The following is a 23,013-nucleotide window of genomic DNA, read 5'->3' as shown; positions in this document are numbered from 1 at the left end:
AAGATAATAAGGTGATAGGAAACAGCTAGCATGGATTTGTGAAGAACAAATCATGTCAGACCAATCTGATAGCTTTCTTTGATTGGATAAGGGAGAAGCAGTGGATATGGTATAACTATACTTTAGTAAGGCATTTGACATGATCTCGCATGACCTTCCTTTCAATAAGCCATGGAAATGCAACCTAAATGGGGCTACTGTAGGGTGGGTGCATAACTGGCTATACAACCATTCTCAGAGAGTACTTATTAGTGGTTCACTGGGAGTCATGCTGGGAGGGCATAACAAGTTGGGATCTGCAGGAGTCTGTTTTGGGACTGGTTCTGTTCAATATCTTTATCAATGAGTTTAGATAATAAGCGTACTCTCTATGCCATTAAGTTTGCAGATGATACCAAGCTGGGAGGGGTTGCAAGTGCTTTGGAGGATATGGTCATAATTCAAAATGATCTGGACAAACTGGATAAATGGTCTGAGGTAAATAGGATGAAGTTTAATAAGGACAAATGCAAAGTACTCCTCTTAGGAAGGAACAATGAGTTTCACACATACAGAATGGGAAGTGATTGTCTAGGAAGGAGTACTGCAGAAAGGGATATATGGGTCATAGTGGACCTCAAGCTAACTATGGGTATGTCTACACTACCCCACTAGTTCGAACTAGCGGGGTAATGTAGGCATACCGCACTTGCAAATGAAGCCCGGGATTTGAATTTCCCGGGCTTCATTTGCATAAACTGGGCGCCGCCATTTTTAAATCTCTGCTCGTTCGAACCCCGTGCCGCGCAGCTACACGCGGCACGAACTAGGTAGTTCGGACTAGGCTTCCTAGTCCGAACTACCGTTACTCCTCATTCCACGAGGAGTAACGGTAGTTCGGACTAGGAAGCCTAGTCCGAACTACCTAGTTCGTGCCGCGTGTAGCTGCGCGGCACGGGGTTCGAACGAGCAGAGATTTAAAAATGGCGGCGCCCAGTTTATGCAAATGAAGCCCGGGAAATTCAAATCCCGGGCTTCATTTGCAAGTGCGGTATGCCTACATTACCCTCCTAGTTCGAACTAGGAGGGTAGTGTAGACATACCCTATGAGTTAATAGTGTGACACATGCAAAAAAAGCAAACATGATTCTGGGATGCATTAACAGAAGTGTTGTGAGCAAGACACGAGAAGTCATTCTTTTGCTTTACTCTGTGCTGATGGGGGCTCAGTTGGAGTATTGTGTCCAGTTCTGGGTACCACATATCAGGAAAGATGTGGAGAAATTGGAGAATGTCCAGAGAAGAGAAACAAAAATGATTAAAGGTCTAGAAAACATGTCCTGTAAGAGTAGGGTGAGAGAATTGGGCTTGTTTAGTTTAGAAAAGAGAAGACCAAGCGGGGACATGGTAGCTGTTTTCAAGTATCTAAAAGGGTGTTGCAAGGAGGAGGGAGAAAAATTGTTCTCCTTGGCCTCTGATGATAGGACAGGAAGCAAAGGGCTTAAACTGAAGCAAGGGAGGTTTAGGTTGGACATTAGGAAAAAATTCCTAAATGTCAGGGTGGTTAAACACTGGAATAAATTGCCTAAGGAGGTTGTGGAATCTCTATAACTGGAGATATTTAAGAGCCGGTTGAATAGACATCTATCGGGGATGATCTAGAAGTTACTCAGTCCTGCCATGGGGTTAGGGGACTGGACTCAGTGACCTCTTGCTCCCCTCCAGTTCTAGTATTCTATGATTCTGTGGATATTTTGCAATCTCTGAAAAGCACATACACATAGCTGATTTATGCCGGCTGAGAATCTGGCCTATAAAGAACACATTCCCTGCTGGCATTGTGTCTAAACAGTACTGACGGCAGTTCTTTCTTTGACCTGACCATTGCTAGTGAAACCATTTTCCAAGACCTTTTCACTGTAAGAGACAAAGAAACTTTTTGCTCTGCAGAAAGTAGCTATTCAGGAGATCTAGACTGACTAAGAATTGGTAGTTTGCCCAGAACTTGTCATTTTAGTACCCAGAGACTGAGTTTATTTTAAGGGAAACAGCTGGGATTATATACCATTTTTTCAGAGAAGGCATATAAAATAATAATGAATTTTATAGAGCTGTAAAGATTTAGAAAATTAGTCCCAGGTCTAAGGTTTAATTGTTAAATGTCACCAAAGAACTTTACAATAATTGAGCACTATGGAATGGCAGAAGTTAATCACTTGATTGAAGTGAATTAAGACTTTCTAATGCCACATTTATCACTCATAAGTTTCGTTTTCCATTCATAAAATTCAATTTCAGATTCAAACTATGATATTTATATAGGCTGTATATAGCAAATTTATGTTTTACAGGACATGCTGTTGCAAACTAATGTCAAAGCTGGCATATATACTGATTGCAACAAGGAAATTCTAGTTTACCTTGGCATCCTTAACCTACATTGTTCACCCTTGGCATTGCAGCCTACATGATGTAGTATTTAAGACCCCCTCTACTCCAGTACTTATACAAAAACTTGGTGGCCAAAATTTTCAGCCAGCATTTGCTTGTTTTGTTTTCCTAACTAAACCCAGGAAACTTAGGCTCCTATATTCCTCAATCAATTTTGATACTGGGATTTAGGCTTCTAAATCACTAGGGTGCTTTTGAAATTTTTACCCATTGTCCTCACTTACACAAAACTCCCATTTAATTTAACAGTAACAAGTCACTGGGACCATATGGCATCTATCCAAGAGTTCTGAAAGAATTCAAATGTGAAATTGCAGAACTATTAACTGTGGTTTTCAATCTATTCATTACATCAGATTCTGTACCTAATGACTGGAAGATAGTTAATGTGATGCCAATATTTAAAAAGGGCTCTAGAAGTGATCCTGGCAATTACAGACTGGTAAGTTGAATGTCAATACCCGGCAAATTAGTTGAAACTACAGTAAAGAATAAAATTGTCAGACATAGATGAACATAATTTGTTGGGGAAAAGTCAACATGGCTTCGGTAAAGGGAAATCATACTTTACTAATCTACTACTGTTCTTTGAGAGGGTCAACAAACATGTGGACAAGAGGTATCCAGTGATATAATGTACTTAGACTTCCAGAAGGTTTGACAATGTCCCTCCTCAAAGGCTCTTAAGTAAGTTGTCATGGGATAAAAGGGAAGGTCTTTTCATGGATTCATAACTGGTTAAAAGGCAGGAAACAAAGGGTTGGAATAAATAGCAAGTTTTCAGAATGGAGAGAGGTAACTAGTGGTGTCCCCGAAGGGTCCTTATTGGGACCGATCCATTTATAAATGATCTGGAGAAAGAGGTAAAAACAGTGAGATTGCAAAATTGGCAGCTGATACTAAACTACTCAAGATGTATAAGACCAAAGCAGACTCGTGAAGAACTTCAAAAAGATCTCGTAAAACTAAGTGATTGGGCAACAAAATGGCAAATGAAATTTAATGTTGGTAAATGTAAAGTAATGCACATTGGAAAAATAATCCCAACTATACATACAATATTATGGGGACTAATTTAGCTACAACTACTGAAAGGCCGAGATCTTGGAATAGTTATGGGTAGTTCTCTGAAAATATCCATTCAGTGTGCAGCGGAAGTCAAAAAAGCAAACAGAATGTTAGGAATCATTTTTAAAGGGATAGAGCAGACGACATAAAATATCTTATTGCCTCTATATAAAACCATGGTACGCCCACATTTTGAATACTGCATACAGATGTGGTTGCCTCATCTCAAAAAAGACATATTGGCATTGAAAAAGGTTCAGAAAAGGGCAACAAAAATTATTAGGGGTTTGGAATGGATCCCATATGAAGAGAGATTAAAAAGACTGGGACTTTTCAGTTTAGAAAAGGGGAGACTAAGGGGGGATATGATAGAGGTCTAGAAAATCATGACTTGCGTGGAAAAAATGAATAAGGAAAAGTTATTTACTTGTTCCCATAACATAAGAAATAGGGATCATCACATGAAAGTGAATTGATAGTGGGTTTAAAACAAACAAACGGCAGCTTTTTTTTCCCCCACACAGTGCATGGTTGGGCCCATGGAACTCCTTGCCAGAGGATGTTGTGAAGACCAGGACTTTATCTAGTTCTTTCTTGAACTCTGTTAAATTCATGGAGGTTAGTTCCATCAACGGCTCTTAACCAGGATGGGTAGGAATCACTGTGTGTCCTTAGCCTCATCAGAGGCTGGGAATGGGTTACAGGAGAGGGATTGCTTGAAGATTCCCTGTTCTGTTCACTCTCTCTGGACCTTTTGTCTGACCCAGTATGGCCATTCTTATGTAAGTTCCTTGGATATTTGCCCAAGATAGGAGTGCATGACAGGACTCACACATTGGACCTAAGCCTCTGAAATGTTGAACATCCATATCTGTCTTTGAAGGCTTTTTCAGGATGACATTTACAAGTAAAATGTCATCAAAATGGAAATATATTTCCTTTCAGTAGCAAGAGCTAGAACAGCTATGGAGAAGATCAGTTTAGGGCCCAATCCTGCAAGGTTCTAAATACCTTCAACTCCCTCTGAGGTCAGTGGCACTCAGTATCTCTCAGAAAGGGTCTCTTCCTTTTTAGGGATATAGACATAGTCTTGCCTATTACTGTGTGTTTTCTCTTCATTCCGCATTTCTAGAAACACCAACCCTGCAGATTCAGCACAATTCATACTTCGGGGAAGCAGGCACACCCCAATTCAACATCATGCAATTGTCCAAACAAACAAGAAACTCAGGGATCATTGTTGACAAAAGAGTGAAATGAACTTACAGTGCAAACCACAAAGTGATCTGATGTTGGATTTTACCCAAACAGGAAGAGAGAGACTGGAGGGAATGGATCTTCCAACAATGGAAGGAGAGAAACAACAGTTAGAAAGAAATGATCAAGCATAGACTCCTGGGAAACTGGGAGCTTTATCTGGAAGCGGAGAATTTGTGCAAACTGAGATCAAAAGCCTGAAAAGAGAGAGATTCGTAGTTTTGTACCACATGGAAACATATTAGCAGAAGGAATGATACCGGATAAACAGCAGCCCTAAAGGGGAGAAATATCAAGGACAAATCTGCAGGAAATATGAATGATTTGTTGACTGGGATCATGCGGCATCTAAGAGACATTGAGCACCAACTAGTGCTACCAAGTATGAAATGTGTAGATCAGCAAAGACTGGATTAATGAGGCGTTCAAGGAATCTGTAAAACCAGTGAGTAGAGTCAGCTGAATGATTTAATTTATGCTTTAGCAATAGTAGTAACTCATTGGCTTAACATCTATGCCTGCTGAGAATGTGAACCACCAATAAGTTCCCTATATACAAGAACCCTGTGATGGGGTGAGGCAGCCCTGCACTGAACCTGCAGGGCCCAGCCAGGGTTACCTGGCTGCAGAGGCCCCTTCCCCACAGCCCTACCAAGCATGCCCGGGCTGTAGCTCCACTATAAAAGGGGAAGGACTCAGTCTGGAGAGACAGCTGGAGGAGAAGGACCTGTGAAATGGGCTTCTGCACAGCTGTTGCCAGAGACTCCAGGGGAGGCCAGAGGGGACGCGGAGGTGAGCTGGTGCGACCCATGTACTGCCTGCCGAGGAGACGCCGGCCTGGCGGTTGCTGCAAGCTGGGGGAGTACAGGGGAAGGAACACCAGGGAACCAGGTAGGAAGTGGCCCAGGACAGGAGCAGGAGCCTCCTCTCCCACCCAGAGAATCTTGGTGAATTTTGGCCGGATTGCCCTGCTGAGGGAGTGACCCGCTACCCGGTTGCTTACAAGGCCCTGGGCCGGGACCCAGTAGAGTAGGGTGGGTCCGGGTCCCCCTACCTGAGGGTGCATCCCTGCTACACCCTAAACTGTGTTATGGACTCTGGCTGGAGGGCCTTGGCCTTGTCTTAAAGTGCCAGCTTTAAACTGTGTTGTGGACTCAGGCCAGGGGCCTTGGCTTTGGCCTTGTCTTAAAGGACCGGACGTGGACTGTGTTTTGGACTCAGGCCAGAGGACCTTGGACTTAAGAGGGTAAGCGGGAGGGGCCTGCCACAAACCCCATATAGAAATATAGGTAAAACCAGAATATTATGCATTTTTAATGAGATATTAGTGCATTGGATGAGAAATATCCCTGGAAGAGAAAACTGTATCAAATGGTCCTGCAACTGAAGGAAAGGAATGTAAGAGCCGTGAAGGAACAAATCAAATGGAAGCTGATCACATTGAGTCATAGGCTTGCAGCACAAAGCTGTCAATATCAAGAGAACAGACTCTTAATGAGAGACTCTGAGCAATTCTTTGATCAGATCGACATTAAAAGGAGAACAGAAAAAAACCAGGAAGGCAATAAATAATATGGAAGTGTTTCAGTGCTACTGGATGGAAATCTGACGCTGCACAACATAATTACATAGCTGACTGGGTTAAAAATGTGAGCAAAAAAAAAAAAAAGCCAACACAAGAAAAGAAATGAAAGAAATAGGTTAGGTCCTGAGAGGAATGAAAAATAAGAAAGCACTTGGACCAAATGGGATGCATGGATGCTGGCTGAAATATCCAACCACTTTCCCTGGTGTTTACTTGAACACCTTAATAAATGTTTGAAGAATGGATGTCCAAGATTGATGGTGCCAGGAACAACTATCCTCATATAAAAAAGAATGCCTTCTTATAAATGATAGACCAATTTACCATCCATGTGAAAACATCTAATGACAATTCTAGTGAAAAAGATCCTGGAGAGTGCTATCAGACAAGGGAATAGCCTACATAGCGAACATGAAAGAGACAAAAGACCTCTGGCTGAACAGGAAGATCACAGAAGCAGCAAAAATAAACCCTGACCCTTCAAATTTAGAGATACTGTGGGTAGATTGTCAAAAAGCAATTTACATTTTTGCACTGAAAATTCGCAAGGTCCTTCCCAAGTTCATTTTCTGCTTGCAGCAATTCACGGAGAAATGGGGCACTGGGATGTTTGAAGGCTGCTTGTTTAAAAAAAATCCCCACTATAATACTGAAGGACAATAAAATAAATAATAAGATTAAGATGGCAAATTGTATTATACAGGCAGTCCCCGGGTTACGTACAAGATAGGGACTGTAGGTTTGTTCTTAAGTTGAATCTGTATGTATGTTGGAACTGGCGTCCAGATTCAGCCGCTGCTGGAACTGACCAGTGGCTGACTACAGGAAGCGCTAGGCAGAGTTGCTCTGCCCCGGGATTCCTGGAATCAGCCGCTGATCAGTTTCAACAGCGGCTGAATCTGGATGCCTGGGACAGAGCAGCTGGGGCGCTTCCCGGTAGGTCCCCGCAGCGCCGTACCTCGGGCTTCCCGTAGTCAGCCGCTGGTCAGTTTCAGCAGCCGCTGACTTGGGGACGCCTGGGGCAGAGCAGCTAGGGTGCTGCCGGGTTGGTCCAGTAGCGCCGAGAGCAGCGCTGCGGGACTAACCGGCAGCGCCCCAGCTGCTCTACCACAGGCATCCCAAGAAAAGCCTGGTCTGCTGGGGGGGGGGGGGGCGCACTAGCTGCACCCCCCCCAGCAGACCAGGGAGACGTGGGCGGCGGGACTGAGATGCGCCGCGGTCCCGCCGCCCGGGTCCCGCCGCCCCCCCGCCCTCCGCCAGCAGACCAGGGAGACGCGGAGCAGCTTTTCTCGTCCCGGAGGATGCGGGCAGCGGGACCACGGCGCGTCTGGGCGGTCCTGCCACCCGCGTCCCCGGGGGCGAGAAAAGTCCCATTCGTAAGTACGGATCCAACTTAAGTCGGATCCGTGTAACCCAGGGACTGCCTGTAGTAGGTAGTCTAGAAGACACAGTTGAGGATCAGGATTCCATTGTGGTTGGCTCTGTATACACACATATTAGAAAGACATTTCACTGGCAATTTCAGTAAGACATTGTATCCCGTTTCCCCTACCTTGGTCTCTCTAACATGTTGCATTGGTGTGTACTTTGCAAATAATTAAAGGGAACATATCCAGTGATGGGGCCACAAAAGGTGAAATCTCAAAAGCAGTTGGTTAACAGGGAGGAAGATGTGTGATGAATACAGGAAAATATTTGGTGTGTTAGGCATGCTATATACCCAGGGAGGGACCTTTGAAGTGTCTGTCTGCATAAGCAGAAAATCTATAATATTCAACACATTTGTGTTAAGAGAATGAGTCTAAGTGGGTGAGGTAATATTTATTGGACCAACATATCTGTTGGTGAAAGACACAACCTTTTAAGCTCCACAGATCTCTTATTTGACCTTTCCTAAACCTAAGAAGAGCTCTGTGGAGTTTGAAAGCATGTCTTTTTCACCATCAGAAACTGGTTCTTGTAAAAAATATTACCTCATCCCTGTTGTCTCTCTCATATCCTGGGACCAACACAGCTATAGCACTGCAAAAAAGAGAACTGTTAACACAAGCATGAGGTAAGCACGGCATAAGAAAATCATTTATTTATATAACTAATGTTTGGAAAGCCCTTTATAGATATGTGCAATCACATCTCTACATTAAAAAAAGTCAGAAATGATATCACTCACTGAATTAGAAAGGCAAAGTTCTGCAGATGGAACAAAATGCACATTACTGAAGAATCACTGTGTGCTAAACTAAGCTTCTCCTACCACCAAATACTTATTTATACCAAGAAATAAAGATGCTACTTTTGCTTCAACAGATTAATACATATAACCAAACTTTTGAAGAAGAGAGACTATTACCTAAGAATGACACATCATTTTTACAGAATCTTGGGAGGGAAAAGGGAAATCAAATTACAAAAGAAATCAATTGATGACCACCTGGATGACAAAAGGATGTGTTTGCTCAGTGAAAGATCCAAGTAATGTAAGGATAGAGTCACTTATTTTAAATACTTCATCCACTGTTTAGACAGATGCTATAGAAATCAAAATTTGTTGGGATATTTCAACACTAGTATCCCACACTCTATGGAATGAGCAATTTCATCTGCCAGATATTAATATTTTCTGGTACACACCAGGCTTTGTATGGGGTGATCTTATGAATAGGTTGACGCTTTCTCCTTCTACAGTTAAAGACCAAAGAAGCACTGCTAGCAGGTATTCCAAGAACTAAGTAGTCATGTGACACCTCTACTCACTAGGTCTGCTATGTTGGATTATATAGGTATTGATGTACTTCAGTGGGTTGTCATAGAAACAAGGAAATAGTCAATTGCAACTCAAATGAAACCTGCCTCCCTTCTGTTAGTGACACACCAGAATGAACTCTAAGGATACTGGGAAACAGAAGTATAAAATGAAAAGTTATTTCAGATAAGAATCAACATTGGGTACACAGGGAGTCCCTCAACTGACTATTGTGGGGCCTTTGACCATCCACTGTCTACTTTAACTCTTGCAGGGAAAATCTGCCTTTGCCCTAGTAGTTTCACAGTGGAGCATGCTCACTGGCTCTGTGGGGAGAACGCAGCCTCAGTCTAGCCAGCACTAGGAGTTGTGAGGGGATGGATCATGCTCAGTGCAGATAGGATCTTCAGAAATTTTGGCTGCTAAAATTAAGTCTCTGTGAAACATGTGAAATGTAAGTTTTCAAGGGCTTATACATTTGTCAAATTTGGCCAGACATTCACGGGGACAGCAAAAGGCATATTCCTAGTATGAAGGTCACCCGCTCATCACCAAATTTCAAGTTCCTGCCATTAAGAATCGGGCACTAGAGTTATTCAAAAAGTTGTTCAAAATGATTTTTAAATGGAAACAAGGCAAAAAATTTTTGTCTTGTCCTATGAAATGGCTAAATTTAATAATTTTTTTTTAGCCAGAAATAGACACCCAACATGGATAATGTCAGCCCAAATGATTGAAATATGACAAGGTTATAAGCAACTGAAAACAGGAATAATGGGAAATTTTTGACAACCCAAATAGCAAGTGATGGTGCCAGTGCTGTCTAAAATAAAGTAAAAATAACTGAAAAGATTTAATATGAGGGATGGAAAGAAACATTTGTGTATGGTTAATGGTGATAAAAAGAAGAGCAAAATCTGAAGATAGAAAAAATCTGTTTACATACAGAAAAACATTTATTTGTAAGAGGAAGCAGAACGAGGCAATTGACTAACTGGTTATGTATTTGAGTTACCTGTTTCTGAATACCTCTAATAAAGGTAAGATAAAATTCCAAGTGAGGTTAGTACAGGGAATGGTCCTGTTCCTTGCAGGGGGTTGAACTAAGGGTATGTCTACACTGCCACCCTAGTTCGATCTAGGGTGGCTAATGTAGGCATTCGAAGCTGCAAATGCAGCCCGGGATTTAAATATCCCGGGCTTCATTTGAATCTTGCCGGACGCCGCCATTTTTAAATCCCCCTTAGTGTGGACTCCATGCCTGTGGCTACACGCGGCATGGAATAGGTAGTTCAAATTAGGCTCTCTACGAGGTGTACCGGTAGTTCGAATTAGAAAGTCTAATTTGCACTACCTACTCCGTGCCACGTGCCGCTGCAGGCATGGAGTCCGCACAAAGGGGGATTTAAAAATGGTGGCGCCCGGCAAGATGCAAATGAAGCCCGGGATATTTAAATCCTGGGCTTCATTTGCAACTTCGAATGCCTACATTAGCCACCCTAGTTTGAACTAGGGTGGCAGTGTAGACATACCCTAAGTGACTTGGGAGGTCTTTGCCAGTCCTATTATCTATGATACATTCATGACATATTTTGAACTCCAATAACTCGAAAATGTGTTTGCCTTTTAGAATGACATTTTACAGCCTACAAGTCCCCAAAGTGGACTAATGGCTTTTGGGGGGATGGTGAGAAAACTGAACTTAAAGTTAAAGGGTTGCTTTGTGCTCTAAAACTTTTAAAAGTTTTAAACATTTATTTAAAGGTTGAAAGATGGCACACATATTCTTCTTTATAAATAATGGCTCAGAAGATGCCATTAGAGTCTAAAAGGTCAATAATCTGTGAACCACAATTTCAGTAAGTGGGCTTTACATAAAAGAGTGCCTTTGATTCAGTCCACGGCATAGCATTCTGACACCGTATTAGGGCTCTGTTCAGCAGTATAGAAACATTTTAGCACATCCTGTGTGCATCAATTTGCATCTTCAAAGTGTGCGCTGCTGTACTTTTTTTTTTTTTATAATGTATTTGAACTAAAGGTATTTTTATTCATGGATGTGTACGATTTATAGATATAGCCATCTGGGTTTAAAAAGAGACCCTTTGTCAGTGTAGAACTCCTGCTTAATGGAAATTGAAAGAGTAGGGTGAGGACAAAGCACAAAGGTGGCTGGAATTACCTATCTCAATCCCTGAAGCTGCTAGGGATAATTTAGAGCAGCCTTAAAGGTAATTTCCATATATGCTGACAGAACACTCAATTTGAGGGACTGAGGTTTGCAAAGATATAAAATTGTAAATTAAGAAATGTTTATCTCAGTGGTTTGCAGAAAGTGAGAGATTTAAAAGAACAAATAGTGGATGTAGAAAAAAAGTGGCTTTGGTCTGAATTTTTATTTATAAAAATCTTAATTTGATTTCGAGTCTATTTTTAGTGTTTCTATTCATATGCATATTCCAGCAGTCCTTGTGTATTCCAAGTATCCACAATGTCAAAGGACATTTGTGATGTACAAATGCAGAATTGGACACATAATTTGAATATTTTAAGTAAAACTGAGATATCCGGACTCGACAAACAGTTATGTCATGTTTTCTACTCCATCCATATGGATTAACAGTGGCCCAGGCCAGCGGGAACTCATTCCATAATCATGCATCTAATTACAGGTTACTGGATAGCAAGAATTTCTTCTTTAACTTAAAGATCTATTTTTCTTTGAAAGAGAGAGCATGGGTATGATGAGGAAGAAGAATGGAGAGGATTTAACTCTCTCACTGAAATATTCTGTATCCTAAATTATACTGGCATCTGAATGCCCTACAATACCTTAAGGTGGACTGAAAGTCATCCTTGGTTAAGCCAAACCTTGATTGAGTTTGGGACAGTCCTATAAATCCTATGGCTCCCCCACTCTCCCCCCCCCCCCCCCCCCCGTCATTATTTTAATACTATTAGCCATGCCTAAGCATAGTGAGTTATTATTAGCCACTTCAAACATTTTGGCTGATTTGTTATACCCATTGTGCCAGACTTCCTTACTAGACTCTATTATCATTCATCCTTGGTGAATCTCACTGATACCAAATTAATCTGTGGACTTCTTGTTTTTGCTAGTATCACAAAGTAATGCATTGCATGTTTGATGGGTTAGTATTTTTACAGTGTATTAGGATTAGTTTGCTTTTAATTATCTATATCTACCTTGGAAATAGATATAGATTTAGATCTCATCAGCATATTCTGGATGGGGGGGGGGGGGCGGAGAGATCAGAACTGAAGAGGAAGGTTTTATTATTGTCAGTTCACTGCTATTTACATCTTAATATGATGCACATAAGCCTATTTTCCCTCCGAGTTACCAGTGCTAGTAGGAACATCAGTCATCATTATATAGGTCATCACATCATCATATGGAGATGGAATCTGTATTTCACAAGCTTTGATTAGATTTTCAATATTAGATTATGTGGATTTGTTGATGATAAAACCTGTTTAGTTGTAATTATAAAAACAGTGCCAGCTAGACCCTCCCTTCTTTCTGGCTACAAGCAGTGAATTAATGTTACCTTCTAATTTCTGTATTGCCCTAGGTTTTTTACGTGGCATCTATCACCACAGTATTTAACTACAAATGTTTGGCATAAGAGTTTGGAAACTTAGTGCAAGGTATAGCCTATATGTAGCCCAGTTATGGATTTTACCAAGGGAGGAGAAAAGGTAAATCTGAAGTGTTGGGAAAGCCAAGGTGGGTGAGGAAATCTCTCTTATTGGTGCAAGGTACAAGCTTTTGAGTCACATGAAGCCCTTGTTCAGGTCTGGGGAAGCAAGCTTGTACATTTTGTCAACAGATGCAGGTCCTCTCCTGCCTTGTCTCTGTAATAACCTAAAACCAACATGGCTACAACAATATTGAAACAGTGTGAAATCTTCACAGCTGCCCAAGTTGTGAGGAATCTGATACATTATCAAATTGGAGGGACGACAGGGAGCATGGCTATATAAGCAATGAAATGAGATGATCAGTGAGGATATCTGCCCCATAACTCAGATCTGGAGTTATGCTTGAGAAGAATCAGTCTCTTCACATTACTGCCTGCCTCCTTCCTTGCAGCAAAAACTTCCTCACAAGCCCTGCAGATACTTGTTCTCTCCTTTACAGCTGAGCATGACACCCCATACCTAAAGATAGTAACCATGGAAGACAGTTATCAATGGCATCACTGAAGAATGTTGATTTCGACCTGCAATCATAGAATCTAGAAGTGGAAGAGAGATCATCGAATCCAGTCCCCTGACTGGATTGGAAGGACCAAGCACCTTCTAGATCAGGGCTACTCAACAAGCGGCCTGTTTGTTTGCGGCCTGCAGGTGGGAGCCAAAACAAAAAAGTAGTCAATATAATGGTCTTCTGTTGATATGCATTTTAGTAGTTCAATTCCTGGACTGTCATTGCTCATTAAAAGTGCTGTCATATGGGTGGAAATCGGATAAATGTTATTTTATTAATATCAGAAGAACTGACTTAAATGGGGCCTGTGTGTTGTGTAGTCTTCCCCTTAATCTTTGTATTTATGCCTAAAAACCAGCAGAGTGTAGACTTAGCCTCAATGTGTATCCTGTTAGGGTGGTGAGGCAATTTCCAAAGCTAGATGAAGACCGATTGCTTCCCATTCCTTAATGAGACTTTCTTTAGGGAAGGAACTCTTCATTTATTACCCCATCCTCATGGGAAAACTTCAAATTCAAAATGGATTCCAGTAACAGGTAGTATGATCACATGTCTTTCTAGGGCCAACTATAGTTTGGATTCACAGGTCATTGACTTGATCACTGAGCCATTAAGTTCCTAAAGTATCACTAATGGCCCTCATTAGCACATTGTGAATTAAAAACAGATTCACAATTCATATTTCTAGCTATACATACAAGAATGATATGTGCACAAAAATAGGATAAACAGATTCAGGGGATCACAGGCTCTTGAATGATAGGTTACACGGCCTGTTTTGTACATTCATATTCTTAAGCCAACTTTCATAAAGTATGGAGGTGGCCCATGACAGCAGGGAGTATGCAATGTAAGGGAGTTGCTCCGTGTTTCATCCTAGACACACACCCCTTTCCCAACGTGCAAAACTCCAGCCACATACCAGTTGTTTGGTGAGGTTTCTGCAGATTGTCAGAGAATGAGATGTGTGCTGGGCTGGCTTCATCTATTCTACCGCCTTCACTGCATTAGGAGAATTTCATCCCCCTTTTCATCTTCTTTGCTCCTTTACGTACCACGAAGTCTGGGGGAAGCATGTACATCGTCAAAGGGAGAAGCAGAGGAAGAATACATACCATGAATACAATAAGATAGCAAACAGTTTTATATAACTGACTTGTGGAACACATCACTTCTGACTTTCAGATAAAACTTGGAATCAAATTTTAATTGAATGGATTTTTTTTATGTGCCTAGATTCTGCAGGGCAGAGACATTGACCCCTCTTGCTCCAGCCTGGTGCAAGTCAGAGTAGTTTGGGTGCTGTTTTAACTTGCACCTGCTGTCTATGGCTTTCTATGAGCCTGTCTATGGGCCTGATGACAGCTGGGGACTGATGGAGTCTATTGTACTCTGGCCTTCTCCCCTTCCCTCACATTGTGTTGGAGACTGCAGGAAGGAAGACACAATTGCCATCAACACTGGCTCAACTGCCCGCATGCACTGGGAAAATCCCCATAGAGAGTGGAAACCATATGCAGATACCTTTAAGTGCCACAAAGGAAGCAGAACAGGGCAGGAAATCTGTCACATTAGGTTTCAAATGATTTTCAAAACTGAGAAATTAGGGGACAAAAATCAAGCGTTTTGTTTTTCTGGCATTTATTTTGACACTGATCTCTGGAGAAGAAAGAAAGGGAAAGAGACAGACAGAAGACAGACTGTTAGAAGAAAAAAACGGATTTACTTTCAGTACAAGAAACATTTGTTAGTATAACATGGAGAACAATATGACTTTTGTGCAATGCTAAATAGGAACAACAATTGCAAACAATTGGATTTTCAAGCAAAAGTGATATAAGGTTGCCAGCTCCGCCATTATAGCTCAATAGCACCAGTGCCTGGTGATGCAAATACCTTTTTGTTTGCAAATAAGCATCTGTGTACAGCACATCTGCCAGCACACAGAACATTTGTGTCTAATCTGTGCTATTTTTATTGTAGATGGGGCATTTCCCTAGACCAATATAACTTCCTACTTAGCTTTTTTTTTTTTTTTAAATGATAAAATACAAGACAATGAGTTTTCTGAAGAGAACTGGCAAAATTCCCTCTGATATCAATGGGATCAATTAGGCCAACCCAGGCAGTTTTTGAAAATCCCATCCCAAAATAGTAGAATCTCTCTCAAGTTGAAAATAAAATCTATTTTATATCTAAAGAATAGTCTGCTTCACAATTAAACAGTGCCTTCCATTATAGAAACTCAAGTACTTGGCAGACATAATGTTCCCTATTTGCCTCTGAAGTAGGTAAGCATTTACTATACTCATGTTGCAAATTGGTAAATTAGAGTCCAAAATGTTCCTCTCCTCCATTTCTACATTAGACTCTCTAAATATTATGACCGACACAGACCCCTCTCCAAATGTTATTGCCCTCTAATTCCACACTAGATCCTCTCCAATCCAACTTCCATTCTCTCTAGTGCATTGAAGTGATTCTTTCCAACTTTTCTAATTACCTCTTCTAAGCCAAATGGGTCTTTCACTCCCTGCTTATTGACCATTCAGCTGCTTTTCACACCATCAGTCAGATTCTTCTGCTCAAAACTGAGTCCTTCCTTGCCTTCCCTGACTCTGTCCTCACTTGGTTCTCCTCCTCGCTTTCTAATCAGTCCTTCGGTGGATCATTTGGTGGGGTCACTCTTATGACAGAACTGGGCTTGACATAGCCACAAGAATTTCAGCAGCCATTAACTGGGAGCAAGAACACCTTGTAGTCAGGAAAAAATTGGCCTTTATCTGCACAGACAAAACAGCTGCCCAGCTTCAGTGTTGCAAATAAGGATAGATAAAGTGATAGATTCATGAAAGTGGGAGGGAGTGTGGACAACTGAACTTGGATCTGGGTGTCAATGATCACGAGTGTTTTGGCTGGGAGTTGAAGTTTGCTGATAAGCAGAACTATGAACTATTCTGCTGATGCTTCAGAAGTAGTTAGCTCACTAGGGGTGATTGTAAATTATATGCTTTGTTTTGAGCAAAGATATTAGTGTGCAATTTGGAGAAGTTCAGAGAGGTTTTTGACAAGCTAGGAGTCTGACATCCAACTCCCCAGCATCTAGGAGGAAGACTGGCCACCAGAAACCTGCTGCTGAGCACTCTACACCATCTCAGACTTTGAGTAACTACAGATTGAACCTATCTCATCCAGGACTCCCTGGTCCAGCAGGCCCACAGATGTTGCTTGACCAGAGAGCCCCGACAGCAGAGGTTGAGAGCAGCTGGGACTCAGCAGAGCCATTTTGGTTGATGGCAGCCTGAAGAGGCAGTGACCTGGGGGTAGAGAGCCCTGGGAGCAGCTGCCCTGCTGTGCACAGTCCCCAGAAACCCTGGGAGCAGCTGTCACAGCGCGTGGGGCTGGAGAACCCCATGAGCAACTGCTGCTGCCACTGCCATGCATGGAGCCGGGGATCCCAGGGAGTAGTCACTACCCCACACAGGGCCGGGGAACCTCTGAAGCAGCTGCCACCCAGTGCAGGACTGAGGGCAGGGAGCAGAGCCCCATGAATGGGCTGGGGGCAGCAAACACTGGTAGGTGAGTCAGAGAAGATCAGGTCTCCGGATTCTCCCAGGGCAGCTGCCAGGCGAGGAGCCCCAGGAGAGCCCAAATGCCTGACCTCCCTGGTCCAGCAAGTTCCCTTGTTTGGGACCATTCCAATCCTGTGGGTGCCAGACAAGGGAGGTTCAATCTATAAATCCATTGGAAGCAGGTAATGTAGTCAAGGGAAGACATTACCTTCCCAGAACTATCTACAGTGCTCAGCTGCCTGGCGCTGTGTGGCAGCCCTGGCCCTTAGCTGAGGTGGTATGGGGCTTGGCTGGGAGGGAGGGAGAGGTTGTTGAAGGGGCATGGTCTGCATGAAGGGGCAGGGCTTTGAGTGGAAGGGGCGGGGCTTCAGTTTGCCGTACACGGATAGACCGTCTCCTGTCACCCATGACTATATCTGGAGTACTCTAGACCAGGATTTCACAAATTTCAATGTGCCACAACCCCTTTCTAACAACAAAAATTATGATATGACCCCACAATGTGGAACTGGAGCCAGAGCCCACCCAAAGTGAGGTGCCAAAGCAGAAGCATGAGGAATTCAGCCATATTGTTTTCATCTCTTTAATCCCACTGGATAACATTTCCCATGTTAAGTGACTTAGGCACCAGAACCCTCTTTCAAGTCCATAGGACTTAAGTACTTTTGAAAATGTTTTCCCCTCACGTGTAATAAACTAAATTTCCCATATCTCTCATTTTGTTTTAAAAAAAATTAGCAAGACAATTTTGCATTTTTCCCCCCCATGGAATATCAAAAATGAAAAATACATTTTTGTTCAGATTTCAAAAACCAAAAGAGCTATCAGTTTGTCACTACTGAAAAAATTTAGTTTCAGAGTTGGTGTCTCTCATTTTTCATCCAAAAACAACTTAATCAGCTATATGTGTAATCATAGCTAAAGATGATGCTGATCTTCATTTTTAGGCCCTGGATGTCAGCAGCCTCCATATGGGAGCATGAGCCCACTTACTTAGAGGTAATTACATACCTGGCACCCTCAATAGTAAATACAATAATTGCCACCTGAGTGTAATTGGAACAGTTGGGAAAAGGTTTTGGTGCAGGATTTGTGGAACATGAGGACCTAACATGGGAGATACAGGACCAGAACCTAAGGATTACAACTGGAACTGGGGTGTTTTTATACTTCCAAAGAACAAACCCTTAATATTCTCTGCCTTTTACATATTAGATATTTTACTCCAGAAAACAAGTTAAGAGTTATAGTTTCTGTCGAACTGCAGAATCATTAAGCAACTTTGTATTTGACTTCAGAATCTGATGAGCTACTAAAGTTTGGCATCTTCAGTCTAATATTGTTAAAGTGCATGAAGAAACTAGCACGTAATTTAGTATTTTAAAGCACTTGTTAAAAAGAGATGAGCAGATTTAATTGAGCATACAGCCTTGTCAGCTTATCAGTCCTCAAGCAGGTACTTTGTGGATTAGGGTGGAGAGATGTTCCTATAGCTGTGTGAGTAAACCTGTTTTGGGGACAAAAGGACTGCTCCTGCATTTCTTGAATTGCAGAAACTCTTTGACTACTGTCAGGGGTAATGTGCAGTGGGGCACAAGGGGCCATGTGCCCCATGCTGTGGGCGGGAGAGATGGGGGGGGCAGAAGCCAGCAGAGCCAGAGCCTCTAGGCAGCCCAGGGGACTAGTGCCAGCAGCAGGGGTTATTCCCAGCCACACACTCACTGGCAGCAGTGCGGGAAAGCAGAGTGACATGGCCCTAGGTCACTCTGCTCTCCTGGGGCAGAGTGGGAAATATCCCAGCCCTCCCCTGGGGTAGGGGTGGCACAAGGAGGAGTCACATGGTGTCAATGCCCCCCCCCCCCCCATCCCATGTCCCTCTTCATCAGTTGCCCCAACTATAGTAAAAACTTGGGGTCTGCAAAGACTACAGGATCAGGCAACAATTTTGACCCCTTATCTATTAACATTAAGTCTCATAGGTTGGGGAGAATGTATCTAGGAAAAAATGTCCCAAATTGGTACCATAATTTTGGCTCTGAAGCTGCAGCTGTCTCTTTTCAGGTAGATTCCTGTAGCTGGGTGGAGTCTAATTCAAGTCAAACTGAAGTCAATCAGCTTCTTGTAACTGGAAGAGTCCTTCTAAATGCAACTAGGTACAGGAGTGGGGCCTTTGTTATTAAAAGCCCTGGAGTGGTAATCATGAGAAAAACATACCTTTTGGGCTGAAAATGGAGGAAATGGAGAATTCAGTGATCACATGGCAGAGTATCTAAACTAGTGCAATACACTTGTCAACATAATTGTAGTTATTTGCCTGATCATACCATTAAGTGTTACAATTCCTCTGTTTTTCCCCATGTTAAGTATATTTTAAAATTAATTTGGGAATATATATTTTTAACCAGTTGCATGTGACTTAGGGAAGAAACAAGCTTTGTAATAATAATAATTGTGTTGTCTTTTTCAAATCAGTGCTTAACATTGTCAGCAAAAGACAGCAAAATACATCAGGTGTTACCTGAACCTTTACTTTCAATTCTCTTTGTACGCTAAGCATCTGCAGTATTAATTTCAAAATAAAACTATGCCAGCTTCTAAGAAAATTTTGTATGGTGGAAATTATTATTTATATTGCAGTAGCAATTGGAGTACACCATCAAAATTAGGGTTCCTTTGTGAGTAGAACTGTACAGTCAAATGTGAGAGACAGTTCTTGCCCTGAAGAATATATAATTTACATACACAAACTAGATAAAGGGTGAGAAAAAAAGAGGCAAAGTGACCTGCAAATAAACAGTCACATGATAAAAGAAAGGCATAGCTGGAAAGAGAACCAAAATTTCTGGATTCCCCATCCTGTGCTCTATCCACTGAACCACACTGCCCCCCCTTGCAAAGTCTCATTCTAACTTAATTTTTTAAAGCATTTATAATGCACCCATCACCATTTTAGCTAGAGATCAATTACAATTTAAGAATCATAAGAACGGCCATACTGAGTCAGACTAAAGGTCCCAGTATCCTGTCTTCCAACAGTAGCCAATGCCAGGTACCGTGAAGGGAATGAACAGAACAGACTATCATCAAGTGAACCAACTCCTGTTGCCCATTCCCAGCTTCTGCAAACAGAGCCTAGGGACACCATTCCTGCCCACCCTAATCATTTCTGGTCACACTGGACCTTATTCTCCACCACTCATGGATTCAGTCATTGGCTTACTGAGTTCTCTCAGTACTTTATCTTCTTTCATGAGTAAGGATGATTCTGTCATGGGGGTCACAGATTCTGGGTCTTCTGACCAGGGCTGGAGTAGCTGTCAGCCCTGGGGCTGCTGGAGCGGTGGCCACTGGAACATCTCAATGCTGGCCACTGCCAGGCTGCCAAACAGCAGCTGCAGTCAACCCTGGGGCTGCTGGAACAGCTGACCACAGGCCAGCCAGAGCAACAGCTGGGGTAGGGTCAGCCCCGGAGGGCTGGAGCAGCAGCAACAATCAGCTCTGCAGAAGAAGCAGCTGCAAGCTCCTGCAGTGCTCTATTGATTCCCCAGCCAAGTATCTGTAGTAAAAATCAGGGACAGGTTTTTGTGAATTTTTGTTTCTTGCTCTAAGTTGTCCCTGACATTCGCTTAAAATACTTGTGACAGAAACTTAACCTCACACTTGAGAGAAATCAGGGCAGGTCAGTGGCTTTCCAGCCCTTGCTATTGAAGGCAGGTTTAAGCTAATTGACAGGTCTAATTCCATGCTCTAACAATGGTCAGGCTCAGGTTTTGCTTGGTCTCTGGAGGTAATGAATGCCACCTCTGAGGGCTACCTACTGCCAATGCTCTTGGTGTTAGGAAGTTTTGCCCTAGGGCTGACACCTGCAGTATCCCTTCTGAGTGCAGCTGTCTTGGTGGCTTGCAGACAGAGAAGTCGTCTTAGGCTACCTGATCCCATAACCCAGCAGATCTCAAACTGTGGGTTGGGACCCCAAAGTGGGTCACAACCCCATTTTAATGGGGTTACCAGAGCTGCTGTTAGACTTTCCTGGGCCCTGGGCTGAAGCCAAAGTCCTAACCTCACTGCTCGGGGCCAAAGCATAAGCCCAAGCCGCAACATGGAGGGCTGAAGTCAATGGCTTCAGCCCTGACTAGTGGGGCTCAGGCTGTATGTCCTCTCCTAGGGGCTAAAGCCTTTTGGCTTTGTTCCTAGGTAGCAGGGCTCAGGCTTTGGGCAGTGGTGCTCAAGCTTCACTTGTTCCTTCTATGGTTGTGTAGTAAATTTTGTTATTAGAACAGAGTCGCAGTACAATGAAGTTTGAGACCCCCTGCTACAACCCATCCTCATGTGAGAAACCCTTCCTCGTTCTCTTCGTCTTCATGCTGGAATGCAGGCATGACAAAGGGCCACAGGATAAGGCTTTTAGAACAGAGTCCTGAGAGGCACTGAGACCTATGTGAGGCAGTCTGGGCACCCTTCAAGTGTCTCAATGGGAGCTAAGAGCACTCAGGGTTGGATCCATGAAGGACCTTAGCTGTGGTGATGCTGAGTTCCACATAGCCTAACTTTTAAGCATCTAGAAAAAAAAATCACAGGAATAACATTCCACCAAGCTGAGTTAGGTACCTATACTTTTTACACAATCAATGGGGGAAACAGGCTCCTTAGTTTGCAATCCACAAAGCCAGTATACTAGACAGAGAATGGATGAAGCAAGCCAATGAGAGGTGCCAACCAGGGATGTGTGTGCTAAGCACATATTTCCAAAAAAGGTGTGGGCTTAGGTTAGGGCTGTACAGGGGAGCCCAGTTCTGCACAAACTAGGGGGGAAAGGCGATTTGCTGCCTCAGTTGCATGCAGGACTCAAAACAAAACAAGCAGGGGGAAGGTTAAAAGAATCTCCTTTATAACCTAGTGGACAGGGCACTCACCTAGGATGTGGGAACATGAATCTGCTACCTATCAGGTAGCACTAGATTATACACTCGATCTACCTTTTTCCATAGCCCAGTGACTGGGATGCTCATCTACAAGGTGGCAAAGTAAGTGGGAGATCCCCACATTCTGAATGAAGACCCTAATCACTAAGCTAAAGGTGGATGGAGTGTGACAGTTCAGTCAGAGAGACCTCCTTGGGATTGCCATTTGATATGCTGAAATACCCCTGAGCCAATCTCCCTGCATTCCTGGATGCCCCCTTTACTTTCTCTTCCTGAGCCAGGCCCTCCAGCCTCCTCCCTCACTGACACAGAGACGGGGTCACAGCCCTTAGTAGTGTCTGTATTACACTGCTATCACGTCAGCTCTGAGAAGACTCAGTTAAAAGGGTCTTGCCTCAGCACCCAGGTGCACAGCCCCAGTGGGACCTGAACCCCAGATTATTCCATCTTACTTTGTATAAAGTTTTATATGGGGTAAACTAATGTTGTTTGCCCCTTTCTTATGTAAAGAGAGATATGCACAGCTGTTGTCCCTCCCCAGTTAATAATTATTTATACTTAATAACCCCAGTGTAAGTGATTTTATTAAGGAGTATTTAAGCCGTTATAAGTAATAGCACACAGAACAAAGTAAATTGCTAAGCAAAATAAAACATGCCAATGAAGCTTAATATACTAAGAAACTTGCTACAAGTATTACCTTACCCTAACAGCAGTTCTAGTTGTCTTCATAGACTGGAAAGCATCCAGTCTGGGCCAAATCCTTCTTAATGTTCAGTTTCAGTTGTTTCCAGCAGACATCTTGGTAAACAGAGGTGTTCTCAGGACTGGCAGCGTCCCCTCTAGGGGATCCTCTTTTAAAAAGGTTGTGCAAGAGGTGGAAAGGCTTTGTTTGCTGGCAAGCTTTGTTCCTCCCTCCAAATGAAAAGATACAAAATTGATGATGGACCCCCATATCCTGTGACCTCAACACATGTTCTTGTGGGGACTCACAGCCTCTCCTAAGTACAGGTCCATAGGAAAAAACAAACCCATTTACACATCATTGACCTTATCAATGAGCCATCAAGTTTCTGAAATACCCTTAACGATTCTCACTTAGCATGACTGTATTAATAAAACAGGTTTATACTTCATATTTCTAGCTTCAAATACAGGAGTGATACATGCATACAAATGGGAAAATCATAGTCAGTAGATTA

General features: G+C 42.7%; 1 long non-coding RNA gene across 2 annotated transcripts in view; it reads right to left on the bottom strand.

The window, feature by feature from the left end:
• The window catches only part of LOC142826841 (uncharacterized), a 34,260-nt gene extending 11,469 nt beyond the window's left edge, over positions 1–22,791 (bottom strand). Inside the window, exons 1-3 of one of the 2 annotated variants that reach the window (XR_012901103.1) lie at positions 22,517–22,791; positions 14,240–14,380; positions 10,644–13,268 (exon numbers count right to left, since the gene is read on the bottom strand). This is a non-coding gene — a long non-coding RNA (uncharacterized LOC142826841). Of the gene's footprint in view, positions 1–10,643; positions 13,269–14,239; positions 14,381–22,516 lie in introns of those variants that run through there. The other variant, XR_012901102.1, reaches the window with a different exon arrangement.
• Between the last annotated feature and the right edge of the window lie 222 nt (positions 22,792–23,013).

Source organism: Pelodiscus sinensis, chromosome 2 (genome assembly GCF_049634645.1).
Source record: "Pelodiscus sinensis isolate JC-2024 chromosome 2, ASM4963464v1, whole genome shotgun sequence".
NCBI classification, from domain to species: domain Eukaryota; kingdom Metazoa; phylum Chordata; order Testudines; family Trionychidae; genus Pelodiscus; species Pelodiscus sinensis.
Note: the sequence above shows the minus strand (reverse complement) of the source record. Positions and strands in the feature narration are given on the sequence as shown.